This window comes from Onychostoma macrolepis, chromosome 25, assembly GCF_012432095.1.
Source record: "Onychostoma macrolepis isolate SWU-2019 chromosome 25, ASM1243209v1, whole genome shotgun sequence".
NCBI lineage: Eukaryota > Metazoa > Chordata > Actinopteri > Cypriniformes > Cyprinidae > Onychostoma > Onychostoma macrolepis.
Genome location: NC_081179.1, coordinates 9,501,937 through 9,519,299, shown reverse-complemented (window position 1 = coordinate 9,519,299; position 17,363 = coordinate 9,501,937). Strand labels below are relative to the sequence as shown.

Genomic DNA, 17,363 nt, shown 5'->3' with positions numbered 1-17,363 from the left:
TATTTCCCACTTGAATGTTCTTAAAGTGATAGTTAAACCAAAATTTAGGTTCTGCCATAATTTCCACACCATCGAACATCATATGGCTTAGCACACAAGGTAAAATATTGTTGTCACTTTCAGAACATTTTCAGATGATGAATGATAAACAGATAAGCCTCCAATCAAAATCCACCCATAACTGCTGCAAACTCTTATGTGGACTGCTATTCGCCTTATTTTTTCCCTGGAATGCCATCTCGTGAAAGCAAGTAGGACAGATAGCAGAAGCTAGAGATTATGGTTTATAAAGTTTTAAATATGGATATTTTTCTTACAAAAGTGCATTGATTCGCTTCAGGAGGCCTTTATTAACCCCCTGTAGCCATATGGAGCACTTTTTTATGATGGAGGGGGTGGGGTGGGGGGCATAATGGGGTAATTTTCATTTTTGGGTGAACTATTCCTTTAAGCAATATGTGTGACCCTGGAGCACAAAACCAGTCTTAAGTAGCATGGTTATATTTGCAGCAATAGCCAAAAATACATTGTATGGGTCAAAATTATAGATTTTTCTTTTATGCCAAAATCATTATGATATTAAGTAAAGATAGTTGAAGATAGTTTGTAAATTTACTACCGTAAATATATAAACTTAAATTTTGATTAGTAGTATGCTTTGCTAAGAAATTCATTTGAACAACTTTAAAGGCGATTTTCTCAGTATTTTGATTTTTTTTTTTTTTTTATTGCACCCTCAGATTTTCAAATAACAAACCATACATAAATGGAAAGCTTATTTATTCAGCTTATTTATGATGCATAAATCTCAATTTTAAAAAATTGACCTTTATGACTGGTTTTGTAGTCCTGGGTCACATATAGTATCATATAATATAATGTAATATATACATCAATTATCTAATAATGTAGCAGAAGGAGGTGGGTGTCTACATTTGAACATAAATTCACTGATAAAAAATGTTAACCAAAGATTACAATTTACATCTGTAAAATACAATTCATTGAATTTCTGATATTTTATATTTAATATGTTATAACAGAGCCCCTTTTTCCCCAATAGATGCCAATACGAAATTACAATACAAAAATTTAAATTACAATATGAGACATGAGTTCACTGTTTATCACTCTGATGATTTCTTGTCAGATATTGTTTCTTAACTGTAACTACAATATGAGATGAGTTCACTGTTCATCACTATGATGACTTCTTGTCAGATATTGTTTCTTAACTGTAATTACAATATGAGACACGAGCTCACTTTTCATCACTATGATAATTTTGTGTTGCTAGATTTTTTTAGCATTGAAAAAAAAAGCACTTCAGCTGAACTTGTTGACAGTCATGCTTGATTGTCAGTGTCAATTTCTTCAACAAACAATGGCCTTTGGCTGTAGAAGCAACATGGTCAGGTGGTGTAACTGGTTTTTGTCAATTGGCGTAACCAGTATTTTTTCATAAAAAATATAATTATGTACAAGAAAATTAATGTGGAATAAAACGTAATCATCTAGTTTAGTATAATAATATGTTTTTTTTTTTTTTTTTTTTTACATCATTTGTCAAAGATTATTTAGAAAACAGAGGTGTTTTCAGCATATGTCCTGCTAAATATTGCAAAAACGCATTAAAATTTACATTTAGAGATAACTCTAATAAAATCTATTTTCGTGTGACATTTTAAAATGATGTATTTATTTCTATGAGTAAGCTTACATGCCATTTAGGCGGATAAAATATTTAATATTTCTCATTCTTTGGAGGTTACACCATTTGACATTTTCATGTACATTCAGTCTTAACTTTGTAATTTTTAATTACATAAAATCAACATAAACACGCTGTGTACATTTTAAAAGACCCGATGCATGCTTTAAAAACAAGTTTTTAAAATATTTTTGAATTTCTCATCTTGCCAACCCCTTTTTGTCACTGACCCATTAACACTGTTACGGAGTGATCAGAACATGAGATGTGCAGATCCATCTGCAGAGCTTTATTCATTAGCATGGTCAGAAATGAGCATGGGTCGATACACAGCAAACAGACATAGATGAGGCAAGACAAAGAGTATTCCTAGGACTAGCGTGGGTCTTCAATCTGCAAACAGTATCCAACAGGGCAAGGAAAAGAGAGATAATCCAGGTACACAGCAATAATCCAGGCAGGGGCAAACAGAGCCCGAACGGCAAGACGAAAGGGGTGATCCGAAATACACAGGCGAGAATAAGCACATGGGGAAACAGGCAAGGCTAGACTATGACTAAACTATGGTAACTAGAACTGGCTCCGTAGAGTAACTATCGCTATAGAGTTATATACGCTAAACAATACTTGGAGACTTGAGCAAGATCTGAGTGGGTGTATTATAGTTTGTGTAATAGCTTTCAGTTGAGCGTGTGATTGGTTACAGCTGTGTGTGTGTGTGTGTGTGTGTGTGTGTGTGTGTGTGTGAAATCAGTGCAATGGATGATAGGAACTTTAGTACAGAGTGACATGTAACAGTCTGTGTAGTGTGAGAGTCAATGTAACGGAAGAGCGACCTCTGGTGGCAAGTAGATGGAAGACCATGGACAGGATTCGTGACATAGGAGCGGGACAGAAGACCACCAGGCTGGAGCAGACGTAGTAGAAGACCACCAGCGAGGGACAGAAGACCACCAGAGCAGGACAGAAGACCACCAGGCTGGAGCAGATGGAGCAGAAGACCACCAGCGTGGGACAGAAGACCACCAGAGCAGGACAGAAGACCACCAGGCTGGAGCAGATGGAGCAGAAGACCACCAGAGCGGGACAGAAGACCACCAGAGCAGGACAGAAGACCACCAGAGCAGGACAGAAGACCACCAGGCTGGAGCAGACGGAGTAGAAGACCACCAGCACGGGACAGAAGGCCACCAGAGCAGGACAGAAGACCACCAGGCTGGAGCAGACGGAGTAGAAGACCACCAGAGCAGGACAGAAGACCACCAGGCTGGAGATGGAGCAGAAGACCACCAGAGCGGGACAGAAGACCACCAGAGCAGGACAGAAGACCACCAGGCTGGAGCAGATGGAGCAGAAGACCACCAGAGCGGGACAGAAGACCACCAGAGCAGGACAGAAGACCACCAGGCTGGAGCAGACGGAGCAGAAGACCACCAGCGTGGGACAGAAGACCACCAGAGCAGGACAGAAGACCACCAGGCTGGAGCAGACGGAGTAGAAGACCACCAGGCTGGAGATGGAGCAGAAGACCACCAGAGCGGGACAGAAGACCACCAGAGCAGGACAGAAGACCACCAGGCTGGAGCAGGAGCAGAAGACCACCACCAGAGCAGGACAGAAGACCACCAGGCTGGAGCAGGCGGAGCAGAAGACCACCAGCGTGGGACAGAAGACCACCAGAGCAGGACAGAAGACCACCAGGCTGGAGCAGATGGAGCAGAAGACCACCAGCGTGGGACAGAAGACCACCAGAGCAGGACAGAAGACCACCAGGCTGGAGCAGATGGAGCAGAAGACCACCAGAGCGGGACAGAAGACCACCAGAGCAGGACAGAAGACCACCAGAGCAGGACAGAAGACCACCAGGCTGGAGCAGACGGAGTAGAAGACCACCAGCACGGGACAGAAGGCCACCAGAGCAGGACAGAAGACCACCAGGCTGGAGCAGACGGAGTAGAAGACCACCAGAGCAGGACAGAAGACCACCAGGCTGGAGATGGAGCAGAAGACCACCAGAGCGGGACAGAAGACCACCAGAGCAGGACAGAAGACCACCAGGCTGGAGCAGATGGAGCAGAAGACCACCAGAGCGGGACAGAAGACCACCAGAGCAGGACAGAAGACCACCAGGCTGGAGCAGACGGAGCAGAAGACCACCAGCGTGGGACAGAAGACCACCAGAGCAGGACAGAAGACCACCAGGCTGGAGCAGACGGAGTAGAAGACCACCAGGCTGGAGATGGAGCAGAAGACCACCAGAGCGGGACAGAAGACCACCAGAGCAGGACAGAAGACCACCAGGCTGGAGCAGACGGAGCAGAAGACCACCACCAGAGCAGGACAGAAGACCACCAGGCTGGAGCAGACGGAGCAGAAGACCACCCCCAGAGCGGGACAGAAGACCACCAGAGCAGGACAGAAGACCACCAGAGCAGGACAGAAGAGAAGACCACCAGGCTGGAGCAGACGGAGCAGAAGACCACCAGAGCGGGACAGAAGACCACCAGGCTGGAGACGGAGCAGAAGACCACCAGAGCGGGACAGAAGACCACCAGAGCAGGACAGAAGACCACCAGGCTGGAGCAGACGGAGCAGAAGACCACCACCAGAGCAGGACAGAAGACCACCAGGCTGGAGCAGACGGAGCAGAAGACCACCACCAGAGCGGGACAGAAGACCACCAGAGCAGGACAGAAGACCACCAGAGCAGGACAAAAGACCACCAGGCTGGAGCAGACGGAGCAGAAGACCACCAGGCTGGAGACGGAGCAGAAGACCACCAGAGCAGGACAGAAGACCACCAGGCTGGAGCAGACAGAGTAGAAGACCACCAGCGCAGGACAGAAGAGAAGACCACCAGGCTGGAGCAGACGGAGCAGAAGACCACCAGAGTGGGACAGAAGACCACCAGAGCAGGACAGAAGACCACCAGGCTGGAGACGGAGCAGAAGACCACCAGAGCGGGACAGAATACCACCAGGCTGGAGCAGAAGACCATGGCAGGGACTGAGACCTAGGGAACACTGAGACACACGAGACAAACAGAGCATTTATGGCCCCAAGGACCAATGAAGGCAACATAGTGGGTTCCGTGACAGTCTTCTTGGTTATGACAGATTTGGCTGACCGTTCATAATTATTGGCATAGATTGTAGTGGGATCGGCAGATAGTTCATACATTAACTCACGAACAAAGAATGACAAGGCAGATAGATCACAATCAGACACACTTGGACAGGTAGACATTTCACCATTAGCCTCACTGACTAGAACTGGTGAAGCAGATGGTTCAAACTCAGATACACTTGGGAGAAATGAACAGACAGATAACTCATAATTCGAATCACTGACTTAAACTGGTGGAACAGATGATTCGGAGTTAGACACCTTTTGGGTAACAAAACATGTTGACAGTTCATGAGCGGTCTCCATGTCAGTGACAGGATTCACTGACTGAAGCTGGTACAACAGATGTTTTAGTATGAGACACCTCTGCAAACATCACCTGACCTGACCTCTTGACAGAAACTGAAGACAGTTCAACAGTTGGCACACTTGGAGAGACTGAGTAAGATGACATCTTATAATTTGACTCACTGACTGGGATTGGCAAGACGGATGATTCTATAGACATATTTTTGGAGACAACACAGGTAGAGAGTTCATATTTAGATTAATTGACTGTGACTGGCAAGACAGAGTGTTCACAAACAGCCTCCTCGTCTGTGACAGATAAGGCTGAGAGTCTAAAGGCAGCTTCTTCAGCTGGGTCAGAACAAGACAAAAGTTCATAATTGGCCTCCATGGCCAGGTCAGGACAGAACAAGAGTTCATCGTTGGCCTCCGTGGCCGGCTCAGGACAGAACGAGAGTTCAGGGGCAGCCTTTCTGTCTGTGACAGGACAGGCTGGAAGTTCACTTACAGTCTCCTTGACTGTGACAGGACAAATTAAGAGGTCACAGACGGTCTCCTTGACCGTAACGGGACAGACAGAGAGTTCACAGACGAATGTCCCAGAGCCAGCGATTGACTAAACGCCGCGGCCACCATTATCAGCACAGATGCGATGTCGCGTTCCTCCTCCGCGACACCCACGGTAAATGAGGAACCGACTGACAACAGAGCATAGTCCAAAAACTGACTGAGTGACGAATGCGGACCCTCGCATCTAAGCTTAGACTATAGTGGTTGATTAATCCCATCACTGAAAATGTGTGACATGTAACAGTCTGTGTAGTGTGAATGTAACGTCAATGTAACCGAAGAGCGACCTCTGGTGGCAAGTGGATGGAAGACCATGGACAGGATTCGTGACTAACACATGCTTATTTTTCATATAACGGTGCGTTCCAAATGGGATATATCGCCCTCCGAAGGGCACTTTGGAGTGAAAACAATCATGGCCGCCATATTGAAAGGTCGTTCCAAACCGAAGTGCTCAAAACTAGCCACTTCAAAGGGCCCTTCGGAATGGGTTTCGATTTCGAAGGGTACAACTGATGGACACTTCGGGCCCCCATGATCCTTTGCACAGATGCTTTCCATGATGATGGCGCCTCCGTGTGGGCACGGGATGATGATGCAGAAGAGCACTTCAAGAAACAGTTGTTTGGTCCCCTACACCCTTCAACCCTTCGAAACTCTCACTCCGGAGGGTAAACCGTTTGAAGGGATTAGTGCCCGTTTTTCACATTTCCGGGTTTCTCAGCAGCGGAAGTCGTCATAGTTGGGATAACTTTGAGAGCAGTGGGAGAGTAGGCTTCCACAAAAATATATATTTTTCAAACAGCAGAAGAAAAACTCCACGACAGTATTTTCACAACTTTCAAAAAAAAAAAAAAAAAATTGAGTGAGACTGATAACAGCAGTCAGAGGAGAGAACAATGTCACTCCCATAGACGCTGCATTAGCAATACCCTCGCATTAGCGTTAACTCGTTTTTGTAATTTGATGCAAAAGTGATATGACTATAACACAAAGCACAGAGTTATAAATGTACATACATTTGAAAAAAAAAAATCTAAATACAAAAAACTTTAGAGGATTTACATGCTGATGACCACTGAAACGCGTCATTACAGTTTTGTGAAAAGGGTCCATTAGTAACAGTTGGCCCCTATGCTAGTCAGAATTGAACAAACTGAACAAATCATGTAGTGAACCGATTGATTCAAAAGATTCGAATCGTGCAGATGAATCGGAACAGTATGTGTGTTGGGTGGGGTCTCGGCGGATCAGAGCCTGATGGGCGTGGCGTCGGCTAGCTTCGCGGGGAGTGACGTCAGTGGAGCTGTTCAAAGCGCGCTGGTGCTGGAAAGAAACTCAGCGTCGTCGTCAGCAGTTGCATCGCGGGGCGGAGAGGCGGACCACGGCGAGGGAAATCAGATATCTGGAAACTGGCACGGAAATAGCGCAAAAGGAGACACTCACCTGTTAGACTACTGAACTGTGAGTACTGAAAATCCCCCATTCGACAGGTTTAAAAGGAAAGTTACGGCGCGAGCTGAAACGGCTTTGCCTGTGAGTGTATCAGCATCATCTACCACGCTTCTTTGTGCGCCTGGAAGGGGTTTGTTCTGTTTAACTGTTAGACTGTTTATTGATGATTTGTTTCACAGAAATGCTCTTCCTCTGGCTTTAAAGCCTTAATTTCGTGGCACTATTGGAGGGATGCGATTTGAATAATATTTGCATGTGCATGAGGCTGTGTTAGACTCGTATGGTTGATCACTTATCCAGAGAGCACTGCTTCCTTCTGAGAAATGCAGTTGCCCCCATCAGCCATCAGTTTGTGGCAAGGCATGCATTTAGAGACTGGTATGCTTTACAGCACCTACTTAGTATATGCATACTTTCAAATGAGACTGTATAGAATTGAGTAATGTAGTGTAAGGATGTTATTTAGTGTTTAATTTTAAACCACAGATCAAGGTGTGGCAGCCACAGCGTCTGTGTTTTATTAACCCTGTTTGTCTAGTTCTTCTTTATGCACGTTACCGGTTAAAACAAAGGTGTATTATTCTAAATGACAAAGGACTGATAGTTGCAGTGTTGAAAAACATATTCTTGTTGGTGTGAGATTCTGACCAAGCTTCCCATCTCTACTTCCACAGACTGTAATGACCTACAAATGCATGATACATTAAAAAAATATTCAGACATAAATTTAAGATTTATATATTTAAACTGCATTCAGATCATACAGTTTTAGTGTAAACAAACAAATAAACTTGTGCGTATTTGTCAGTCATATATAAATGAAATGGGTAAGCTTTCTAGTATAATAAACTGAATGTGTTTATATTTATATTTAATTGAATGCTGAATGTTTATACTTTTTAACTGAATAAATGTAATTGTTTTCACAATCAATGTATTTTTGCTGATTCTAAGCGATTTTAATGAATGCATTTTGAAAATGATATCCAAAATATATTTATAAAAATTCTTTATACATCAAATAGATGCAAGTAGTAATAATAATAATTATTATTATTTTTTTGAGTGCAGATCTTGTATGACTGACAAATATGCATCACAGTAAGTTTATTAGCTTGTTTATGTTAAAACTGTATAGTCCTAATTGATGGATATTTTATATACAATTCAAATACATTCAGACATGATTTACTCGCCTCATGTGGTTTCAAACCTGTTTGATTTTCTTTATTTCCATGGAGCACAAAAAAAAAAAGATAATTTTTGAAGAATGCATGTTATTTTTTTCCACTCAAATGCAATACAAATAGTCTATATGACTTGTGCTCTATATTGCAAGTCTTCAAAGCCATTTTGATTTTTGTATGGGTTTGGAACTACGTTAGAGTAAATAAATAAAGTCAGAATTTTAATTTTTAGCCAAATTGTACCTTTAACGTGCGCTACTCACTAAAGCACTATTTAGTTTCCCCACCTGCGTGATGTTAAGCATCATTATTGGTAGATCACTTTGGCTTAGCCATTAAACCTCCCATGTTGTTTCCAGATTTATAGCAAGCCATTTTTCCTCTGGTCTTTAGAGAGCCTCTCAAGATAGGCATTAGGCCAAGTCACGACAGTGGGCGAGGGAAATGTGGTCACTGTATTGAAATTAGTGATGACGCAGTGCTAATCCGACACAGCGGGTCATTTTCTCACTGGATTTGCTGAAGTTTCTTCATTAGTGCACATTATCTGAATGCAAGACAAGCTCAGGACATCAGACAACACCGGTTCATGTCAAATACTCTGGTCAGTGTGCCAAAACGGCCATAAGGAAGTGCTCACGTGGGTTTCTCGGGCAGATAGCCATACACTCAGTAATTATGCCGAAACCATTAGAGGAACAGCTGAGAGGAGCTTGTGTCATCCTAATATGCTTCTTAAGAGCTGAAAAGCATGATACATTTAATCTGCCTGAGCAGGATGTGCTTCAGTAGAAGCCACAAAATAAATAGATACTCTCCTGAATGACATAATGTAATTCTTAAAAGTTCAGTTCCACTCTTCAGTTCTCTTGTTTGCACTTTAGCATTGTGTAAACCATACAGCATGTGGGTGATTCTTCAATTAGGGGCACTTTTGACTAGTTGGAAAAACTGTTTCATGTGCTTAAATACCTTTGTCACATCCTGGTCAATCTTCAGTTGGATTTTGGTATATTTTTTGATGATGTGGACTGAGATGTTTGCCCTTTTTGGAGAAAGTTGGATGCATAAATATTTTTAGATTTAGATAGGCTTTTTAAGTTTTTCCGGAAGCAAAAATCCCATTCATTTTCTCCATAGGGGAATTGATTTTTTAAGATAACTTCTAAACCACTGAAGACAGACTTACTGTGAGCTATGAGATTGTTAATCGATGGAATGTGCTTTTGCTGAAGCCATTTTTTAAATAATCATATTTAACAGCAGAATTTCAGGTTAAAAGCTACCTACATTTACTTCAATTACGACATTCATTTGCAATGCTGTAGTTCTTTGCACAATACAATTTTGATGAAAAACAATGCATTTCTATTTTTTATTTTAATGATAAAGCTCAAAATTAACCGATTTCTAACTAACCAACTGTTGCATTCTATTATAACCTATCCGTTAAAACTAAAATGATTGTTTTCTTCTAAATCCATCCTAGGGGACAGTTCCTCTAATTGAAGAATCATCCATATATAGATTGTCTCCATCTGTTTTTTTTATTACTCTTTTATTTTGTGTTTTAGCTTGATCGTGAATGTAAAGTGTGACTACTGTCTCCCTGGCAGCTCTGGAGTGGTTATGATTCAGCAACATGGGCTGGATTTGCTCAGATCTTGTGTCAGATGGCATGTGTTCGTGAACAACTAGTTGCTGAATTTGCCAAAGTTTGCACGGATCATGCCGTAAAATCTTTTGAGTTGTATGCAAGAGTTTTGTGTGAGACTATTTGTATTAACAAAACAAGATGGAGAAGAACCAGACTAGTTTAACTGTAATTGGCTATTGTTTCATGTAAATCATATGCATATGCACATTTATAGTCTGTAACCTTCATTTTCTCGCACTTGCATATGGCCATAAATGTACCCTCAAAACCATACCCGCCCACACCACACTACTTCTTACCCAAGAATAAGAATATGGTGTAGGACAGTGAGAATTTAAGTGCAGAATATAGCACATCGTGTTATTTTCCTCAATCTCGACTGTAAATGGAAACGCGGAATCCGTCAACAGCAATCCATGTAGCAGCAGGGTGGATTGTGATCGTGACGTGGCAGTCTATTTTTAGGACAGGTCTTTAGTTTTTCTACAGGTCAACAGATGTTATACTAGGGGAGTGCTGGGCCAGAAATAGGGCAGGTATAGCACAAGGGTGCTTGTGTGTGTGTGTGAGAGAGTTTTGGGCACAGCTTGTTCAGGCTCATTCACTGTGCTGAATTTCAAGGATGTTTTTGAGTGCTGAATGACACGGCAGGAACAGTGAATCCATTCTGTGTGAGGTTTGCTCCTGTTTTCTCATGCTGTGAGGGGTAAAAGCAATGTTTGCACATGGAAAATTTGTAGACAAATATATTCAAAAATACATGCTTGAAATCTTTTTTAGACATGGTTTTAAAGGGATAGTTCATCTAGAAATTGCAACTTTGTCATCATTTACTCACTACTCTAAACCTATATGACGTTCTTTCTCACAAAAGGAGATACTCTGAAGACTGCGTTGGTTGCTCCTTTCTGTAAAATTACAGTGAAAGGGCACTGAGGCTTGAAAGTTTTATTTAGGATGCAAACAATTCATAAAAGTATCATAAACATGGTTCGTATGACTCGTGCACTATGTTACCAGTCATTCTGAAGCCATATGATAGCATTATGGGTGAAACAAAGAAACATTCAAGCTGATAATAAAGCAGTAATGTCTGATGCAATTAATCGCTCAGTTGAGTCGGCTGATTTGATTTACAAAACTAGTCCAAATGATTCATTCACAAATAATCAAATGTGATTTTAAAGGATGATACCCCTAATGGCTGATGCTGGTACATATTTATGTATTTCCAGTGTTTCCCCTGCCATTATATTAGGGGGGCGCTCCGCCCCCCCAACGGCACCCCTTCCCCCCTTGAAGGTCAAGTTAATTTTATTTAATTTTATTTTCTCCATAACGCCAGATCAGAACAGAAGTCATTTAAAGTTAAATTTCCTATAGAACCTTGTTCTTTTATTAACCCTCAAAGACCAAGACAGCCAAATACGGCTAAAAATAACTATTGTTCTTAAATGTTTAATAATTTTTGAACCGCTAATCCTATCTGAATGGTTTATAAAGTGTCGGAAAGCAGAGATTTTGTCTTGTTTGGATATTCAGAGGCTCCGTAGCGTACGTGATTACGTCATCACATTGATTGGTCAGAAGAAACCAATGCATTTCGTTCCTCTGTGCCAAACAGGAACGATTGTTGACACTTAGACCCACCCCCGTGCCCAGACTGGTTCAAACTGTCACATATTCAACCAATAAACATAGGTTTTTGTCTTTTGAACCATTGTTTAGTGAGTTTCTTTGGAAATCGGACCAAACGCAAAGTGAAAGTAAAGTGTTTCGTGCATGCATGAAAACAAACACACAATAACACATTTGCATGAGAGCACTCTCTGAAAAAGCCCAGAAAAACAAAGGAGAGAGCACTTTGGCATAAAACAAACCAAAAGCAAGGATGAAAAAGCGCTGGAATTTATGTTTTTAATTGAAAAGCGCCTATAACAATATTGTAATAAATGGCTGTAACTTGCTTGGGGAATGTTTTATATATATATATATATATATATATATATATATAAAATTATTTGGAAGAGTAAAACACACAGATACAACTTTCTAAAGAAAGAAATCCAAACTTAAGGAGTATTTGTTTGAGTACACAGTAAAAAAACACCGAATTATTGTTTGCGTTTTTCTTAAAATTCTGGAAATTCATTAATTCTTAGAGAAAACAAATGGAAAATTGGGACTTTAAATTAGCTAGACTGAAACTTCAAGTTCTCCTGTTTATAATGATATATGGCACTTAATGCTGACTACTAGAATAGGTCAAAGTAAGAAAAGTACAGGCGTGTCAGGTGCCCCAAAAATGTTCTAGGTCTTTAAGGGTTAAACAAACTAAATAGCCTTATGTTATTTATCTTATATACACGACGACATGTCATTTCTGTCTCTACGTTATATGGTCGCGCTCTCTGAAATCGCGCACAGCGGTGTTCCGCCCCGATGCGTGCACACACACAAACGTGTGTGCACACACAAATGAGCACACTCACTCCCACTATTCTTTGTAAATATTAAGCCGCGAAACGACTATTTAAATATGAATTATGCATGTCTCTGTGTTAATGAATGGCGCAGACGCGCGGTTTTGTTTACTACTCTGGCGTGACTCTTCTGGTGATATTAACGTCTGCTGTCTCACTAAATGAGGACATAAATACATGAACAACATCTCCAGAACTGCTCTGAGAGTAGGGTGGCCATATGTGCCATTTATACGGGACACGTCCTGGCCAGGATTTTTATATTGCCTAAAACATCCAAAGTAGTTTGACCAATAACATGTACATAATCGACCAATCATGGTGCGTGAGAAGGTGAGAATGATCAAAGCGATGTAAATACGTGCACATGTTTGTTTGTTCGTTCGATTTGAAGCTGCGCACCGATTTTTGTATGACAACAAAGTACCACGAGAGCGATTTGAAAGCATAAGGAGCCGTGTGCTCTGCTCTCTATAGCTCTCATGAAATAATGACATACAAGGATCGATCTGCACAGTGCAAACAGCCAAAACCTGGATATTTTAGGCAATATAGAAATCCTGGCAAGTGTGCGTCCCAAATGGCCCGTATGGTCATCCTGTCTGAGAGTCACTTCATGAGCATTTGACCGTTTCATTTGAGTAAAACTATCTTCGTATCATATACACACAGAAATGTAAAGGTATTCACGGCAACCCGTCAAAATAAAAGTTTGGTTTACCTTGAAGTCATTGTGGCAGAAATAGCCTACATTACTATTGTTCAGTAGAATCTATGTAATAGGCTACTACTAAAATTATTAAAACCTTATTTTTAAGGGATAATCATACAATGTTTCTTTGATGTTTTTAATTGTAATATTAAATCCCCTTTATTTTCCAAAAAAATAATTAGTTTAATTTTCATTAATTAAAAGATAAATTAAATGAATGTTTTATGCCTTAAAAAAATGAAACACACAACACAGAATTTCTGAGGGAAAAAAATCATAGGGCACTGTAGGAATAAATGAAAATTGTTTTTATGCTTTCAAATAATTAGACATGCTAAAACACAGAATTTGGTAACAATAAAACATAAGGTTGGAAAAAATAAAACATTTCATAGGGCCCTAAACATGTAATTTTTGTTAAACGTTTAATAAATTGATGTTAAATTGTTTAAGTTTCATGATTTTAATTAATTAACCATTAAAAAGGATTCCAGAAAAATTTAAACAGAAAAAAGCAGAACCCCCCCCAATCCGAAAACCTAGGGGAAACACTGATTTCTGTTTCATAAACATCATAAAAGTATTATAAACATGGTTCATAAGATTTGTGTTCAACATCCCAAGCCATTCTGATTGTTCTATACGAGGAAAGCATCAAAATTCAAACTTATATCCAAGCAGTAATGTCTGATTCAGTGAATTGCTCATTTGAATCAGCTGAATCAGCTGATTTGAACAATCATAAACTTGGTCCATATGACTCGTGATAATCCATGCCATTCTTATTCCATGCCCATAGTACTCTGCAAGGAACACAGCAAAATCAATGATTCATTAACAAATCATAAATGAGGTGGTTTGAGTCACAAAACAAATTGGATTGATTGATTCATTGATTGATTTGGTTCTCTAATTCAACTCACTACCTCCTATATGTTGACATGCAACCCTATGAATCTATTAATAATCAGATTTATGGCTCAATCTGACTAAAAAGTCAATCAGTCAATCCGAATTAGCTTGATTCAAATTAAATTTCATTCAGATTGAAAGGGGTGGTATAGATCTTGAAGGGACAGTTTACCAAAATTTGTATTTATTTGCACTCATGACCAAACGTTGGTCAGCAAATGAATTTTGGTCCCATTGACTTCCATAGTATACTGGACAAAAAATATTTTGGAAATCAACCCCAAAACTGTTTTATTTGACTGTCCCTTTAAATAATCTGTTTAACAGCAAGATCTGAGCCATGTACACCTTAGAATCTGGCTGTGTTTTCAGTCGGATTCAAAAATATGCATATGCACAGTGCTGAGATATGTTGTATGTTTTGTGAATGTGAGCATGTCTGTTTACATCTCAGAGATACTGGTGCTGAATATGGTGCTTTTGCAACCTTTTTGAATCTTCAGTGTCCATTTATTGTAACTGCATGTAAAACTGTGTGGAAAAACACACACACACACAAAACTCCCTCTAAAGAACGTCATCAGGGAGAGTAAATAATGGCAGCCTTTAATTTTTAAGTGAACTGTCCCTTTAAATCTGCCTGAAGAACAATATTTACCTTACCATTTCTGAGGCAGACTTCTCTCCTGTGTGTATGTGTGTGCTGGCTGATGTTGGCAGTGCTCTGTGAACAGCCTGCATTAACATGGAGAGATTAGTTGTCCTGCGCTGGTACACAGGGAAATATGAATGCAACGAGAGAGAAGGATTTGGTTTTTGTTCAGTTAATCTGCCAGAGCGGCGCAATACGATTGTGTGTGTGTGCCCTTGTAGGTCATTTATAGAACATTGGCTCTGTGCTCAGCTCTGGTTTTAACACTACCTAGCCATCCATCCATTAATGGATTGACAGGCATTTGGTGAAGTGATATGTTATTTTGATATAGGATGGCTTTAGCTGTGTGATAATGATAATCATAATAATTGTGGGAAGCACTTGTATAGATAGAGGTAACTGTGTTTGACATGATTGGTAGCTGGAGTGTGTGATTAGGACCCATGCTTTGCTTTTGCTCTCTCTAACTGTGGCTCCATCCCTATTTTAGGGCTGTGGTTATGGGAGAACCTCCAGTTAAGACTCTCAGCCCAGCCTGGTTGTGGGTGTATGCATTCAAGGCCAAGGCTGCTGGTTGATTACAGAGGGCGCGTCGGTTCAGAACCACCCTAATGCACCCTGCTCTTTCTGTCAGGGGCCCCTGTCTCGGGGATGAGGTCTGTCATTACCTGCAGGATATGAGCTGACCTCGAAACAGATGAGAGGCTTTTCTGGTGAAGAGATGTGCGTGTGTGCAGGTCGGGGTTGGAAATGTGTGCTAGTGGGGGAATGTTCAAATGACCTAGTGGCTGTTGTTGGTACATTTCCATTTTGGTGCACATTGAGTTTGCTGGAAAAACTGTACATTCACAAGTGTCTGATTTATACTGCCTAGTTAGTTTTTATGTAATAATTTTTTTTTTTTTAATTATTATTATTTAGCATTATGTAATAACAATTACATGGAGATTTTATCATCGCTTAACAATGAGGAAAATTATAATTTTGTATTAATTTAGATATTGAATCTTTGACAATGAGAGTAAAATGAGTTATTTAGTCAAATGAGTTAGTAGTTATTTATTCTAATTATTATTATTAAAATTTTACGTGATAATTAATTATTCTGGAGTTTCATGAACTGCAATGTATTGTATAACATTTTATGTGCTAAACACCATCCTGGTCAGTCCTGGCACACTTGGTAAACATGAGCAAAAAGGGTGTGAAAATAAATTTGCGATGTTTATTCTTTTAATCTTTCATAGATTCACAAAAATCTAATTATTCATTGAAGCAAAACAACTGAAAATGGGGGGAAAATTTTGTTTATGAAATAAATGTTTTTCTCCAGTACGCATTGGCCACAATTATTAGCACCCTTAGAAATTCTTATGGGTAAAATAACCCATGTTAGGGCTTAGTAATAATAATAGGTTTATTATTAATAATGTAATTTTACATGCTAATGAATTAATCATTATGTGTAATGTGTTCAATTTAAAGTGCTAAATAAAAATATGTACATACATAAAACCCAGTTGTTGTGAATGATTAATCGCTTTGTTATTCTAATATATAATGACTGTGATTATTAATATTACTATCACTGTCGTTTAAGCAAACTCATGTTTCATTTAATATTTTCACTTCACAATTCGTTCAATTCCAGATGGATAAAATTAAATCCCACCCTTACTATTTTCTCATTGAATAGCTTTGTTAAATACATGTAAGTGAAGTGGGAAGCAAATGAAACTTCACATTGATTTTAACAAGGAGGGCTGCCATTTGTTGTGACATTTTGTAATGTAATGTGATTTTTGTGTGGCTTATAAATACTTTTTAGGCCACTGTGTGTATGGCAAAAGCAAACGTGTGTGTCTGTGTGTAATTAAGCATGATGGTCTCCTGCTATTATAAACCAGTAGCGGCTCTGCACATCAGAGACATATGGATGTTAATGTGGGCTGCTGTGGTGCCAGGCAGCAGGAGAGGGTGTTGTAGGTGCTGATATGCTGTCACAGAACTTGTTATGATCAGCAGGAAAAGCAAAAGAACATGTGCACCATCTCTGTCCTGCTGGGCCGCCTCTCTCTCTTTTCCTGCCACATGGTCATACGACCTACCGCTCACCTCTGTTTCCTTTGGCGGTTGGGTTTTAGGGCGGTTTCCCTGGCAACTCTGTTCTCGTATGCTTGAGTTCGCTCTGACAATGCCGCCCCCTTTCCACCCCTCCCGTCCTCTGCTGGCGCTCTGAGCTGCGCTTGTCTCGTTCTGTTCATCTGCTGTAGCTGTGATGTAATAAGACATGAAGGATCAGGTGCTTTCAACGAGACACATCAACTCTGACCGTCTCAAACCACATGATGGACTCACTGAGACACTGAGGAACCACAAGGTAGTTATAGGCCAATATATCAACCCAGGCAGATTAGAGTCAGGCTATTTTGAGATTATTGTCTTGGCCGATTAACAGCCTGGGGCCTGTTCCAAAATTTACCAACAGGCTTGTCAATATAAATAGTTATTCAGAAAGGATTTTAAATTTTCAATTAAAAATTCCAATATTTTGTGAACGCCTTATTGGCTGTTTATAAACAGATACAGTGGAATTATTTCTGCTTT

General features: G+C 40.4%; 1 protein-coding gene across 2 annotated transcripts in view; it reads left to right on the top strand.

Annotated features, from left to right (window-relative positions):
* Nucleotides 1-3: 3 nt before the first annotated feature.
* smpd3 (sphingomyelin phosphodiesterase 3) overlaps nucleotides 4-17,363 on the top strand; it is a 64,242-nt gene continuing 46,882 nt past the window's right edge. The window contains exon 1 of one of the 2 annotated variants that reach the window (XM_058767862.1): nucleotides 4-99. The gene's annotated coding sequence lies outside the window, so the exon portion shown is untranslated. Of the gene's footprint in view, nucleotides 100-7,021; nucleotides 7,160-17,363 lie in introns of those variants that run through there. The other variant, XM_058767860.1, reaches the window with a different exon arrangement.